Below are 3036 nucleotides of genomic sequence, written 5' to 3'. Positions count from 1 at the left end.
TGCTCTGTCCTGGCTCTCAGAGGGAGTCATGAGAGAGAGAGAGAGAGAGAGAGAGAGTTTTTTCTCCAGCCCAGGGTTGGTTGCTCTGCATCCTCTCAGGCTGGAGCTGAAAGGGCCAAAGTCGCCGAAAAGGCACTGAAAAAGAGCCAGGCGCGAAAATCACACGGAAAGCTCTGAAAAGTCCCCGTTTTCACGTGAAAGTCGCAAAATTGGCAACACTGCCTGAGAGGAAGGCAATAGCAAACCCCCACTACGTAAATCTTGCCAAGAAAAACCTGTGATAGGTTTGCCTTAGGGTCACCATAAGTCAGAAACAACTTGAAGGCACACAACAACATTAATAGGAACTCCATAAATCAAAGTCACTTGACAGCAATTAACAAGAGACCTATCAAACAATATTCCAGTCCTTTTAAAGAAATCCCCCTTTCATAATATTAATCCATTGCCAGGTGGAAGTTCTTTTATTCTACGTAACATTATTCATATCATGCCTTTTAGTGAATGAATAGTAATGTTACTGTTTTAACTATTGTTTTATTGCTGTAATCCTGCCTCGATCCGCAGGGAGAGGCGGGAAATATAAATAAAAATTATTATTATTATTATTATTATTATTACTACACAAACTGCCTCTTTCCTAAGCCATTTCTTCAACAACGCTGTATAATTGTTGCTGCTTCCAGTTTCAAGGGAAGCAAATGCCTGATGCAAAGAGTGATAGGTATTTTTGTATCACAAATGAATGTTTTAATTGCAATGCTTTGGAATACAGCCTAAGTCCTGTCCACCTTAACAGCTTCGTCATGTTTGCATTATAAAAACATACCTAATTTTAAGAGCTTTTCCAGAAAAATATACAGCATTCTTCTCAATCAGGAGGAGGTAAACATGTGGCAAGCAGTGATATGGGTTTCTGGGAAAACAATTCTCCACGCCATGCCACACCACAAAATACTATAAATCAATGATAACTGCTTTAGAATTCTGAAATGATTTATGTTAATGATGATTCTAAATGTATGTTATGTTACTTTTTGTTGTTATTTATTATTATTTATTTCATTTATATGCCACCTTTCTCCCCGAAGGGACCCAAGGTAGCTCATAGTTAGAGTAGAATTCTAAAGAAGGGAAATGAATGAATTGATGGACTACTAGGAGCAGCACTACTCAGTCAAGACTAGGTTGGCAACTGTCAACATTTTTCTTCAGCCACCCGAAGACTGTGGACTGACCTGCCAGAAGAAATTTGTCTGCTGAATACTCTGACCAGATTTAAAACACCATTGAAGACCAGTCTCTTTCAGCAGTCTTATCCAGATGATTTTAAATTAGGAATTTTAAATTAAGAATTTTAAATGTGGATCATTTTAAAATGTGTATGCCTTATTTGTCCTTTTAAATTGTTGCACATTTTAATTAATTGATGTTGTGCATTGTTTATTTGTTGTTATTCCCTGCCTCAATTCATGGCAGGTAAGAAATAGTAATAGTAATAGTAATAATTAATATACTTCCATGGAGGAAGAGCTGGGGACATTGAAGTACCCACTCTCTGCTCTGAGCACATCTATTTTCTAATGGATATAGCAGATTTCCCTTTGTACTTGCTTACAGTCCAGGATAACTATATAACATCTAGCTAAGTGTTGGGTCCACCAGAATCTTTCCAGCTCAGTATTGGAGCATCTCTCCAGGTTCCTCAGATAGTGCTGAATCTTATATCCATCCTTATAGTTCAGCTCTCCCAGGGATTTTAAGAAGGTTTTTTTTAAGGGCCTTTAGGTCTTAAGAACATTTTTTTTTATCTAGCAGTGATATTTTCACCTTTGCTGCTGATTATATCTTGCTTTTTTATGTGATGCTTTCATATAGGCATTTTAGATAGTGTACTATGCACTGCCCAGAGAACTCAGATGGTCTAAAAGAGTGGTAAATAAATAGTCCATCAATCTGACAACTTGCAGCCTGATCTCTTGCCATGCTTTGCTGGAATTTGGAGGGGATATTCAGGGCTCTATACAAAGATGCTTCTTGCTTTGAGTCTAGAGAGGAAGCTTAGCTCTCTGACCTCTTATATGGCGAGTAGCCAGTCAGTATCAATTAGATAATTGATTCATCACAATATGATTCAATCCGATTGCCTGTACTGTAATTGATGTTTCCTGCAAGCATTTGTGAGGCAGGCCCTTAATGAAAGCGAATATAGGATATTTCTGTTCTTAATACCAGAGTTCAAGTGAGGAGTGTGGGGAAGCAATTAGATCAACCAAATGGACATTCATAGCTTGATACTGAATGTATGTCTTTTAATTTTATTTTACTGTAAGACTAATTTGAAAAGAGGGGAAGAAGCTAGTTTGCCACTTAAGACACAGCGTGTGTGTGTGTGTGTATTTCCCCTTTAGCTGCATTTTCATCTAAAAGCTTCTGTACTTGGCAACTGGATATATCACTACACTATAGACTAAAGCAGAACCCTGCCCCCCCCCCCCCCATTCCCCTTAGTAATCTTTGTAGCTGTTAGCCATAAGGGACAGTTCTCAGAAATGCACTAGAGGGAAGTGAAAAGCATTGGTGGCTATAATAGTCTGGTAAATGTTCTGGAAAGGATGCTCATTCAGATGGAAGAACCAATCCTGGCACTAAATGGTGCTGCAGTTTGGCTCCGGGCTCCTGCTAGCATCTGCACATTAGTGCAATTCATTCATCCTGATGTTCTGCAGGAAGGAGCTATGGGCACAACTCAATCTGGTATGGATCAGATCTTGAACAAGAGGTGTGTGTGTGTGTGTGTGTGTGTGTGTGTGTGTGTGTTTTGGGCTCCATTTTCCAGAATCTCCCATGTTGGTGTCTGCATCACAGTGTGAAAAGAGCACTCACACCACTAATATCTGGCACCACTTTTGGTGGAAGAGCCTGGAAGAGGCCCACTGTCTTAATATATAAGAGACGTCAACAGTGTGGTGGTTACACAAGGTGTAGCTTATGGTTTTCTTTTTCTGCTCCAAAAGCAATTGCTGTTTTGCTGTG

This window comes from Sceloporus undulatus, chromosome 2, assembly GCF_019175285.1.
Source record: "Sceloporus undulatus isolate JIND9_A2432 ecotype Alabama chromosome 2, SceUnd_v1.1, whole genome shotgun sequence".
Classification (NCBI taxonomy): domain Eukaryota; kingdom Metazoa; phylum Chordata; class Lepidosauria; order Squamata; family Phrynosomatidae; genus Sceloporus; species Sceloporus undulatus.
The sequence above is the reverse complement of the archived record's forward strand: the minus strand, read 5'-3'. Positions refer to the sequence as shown.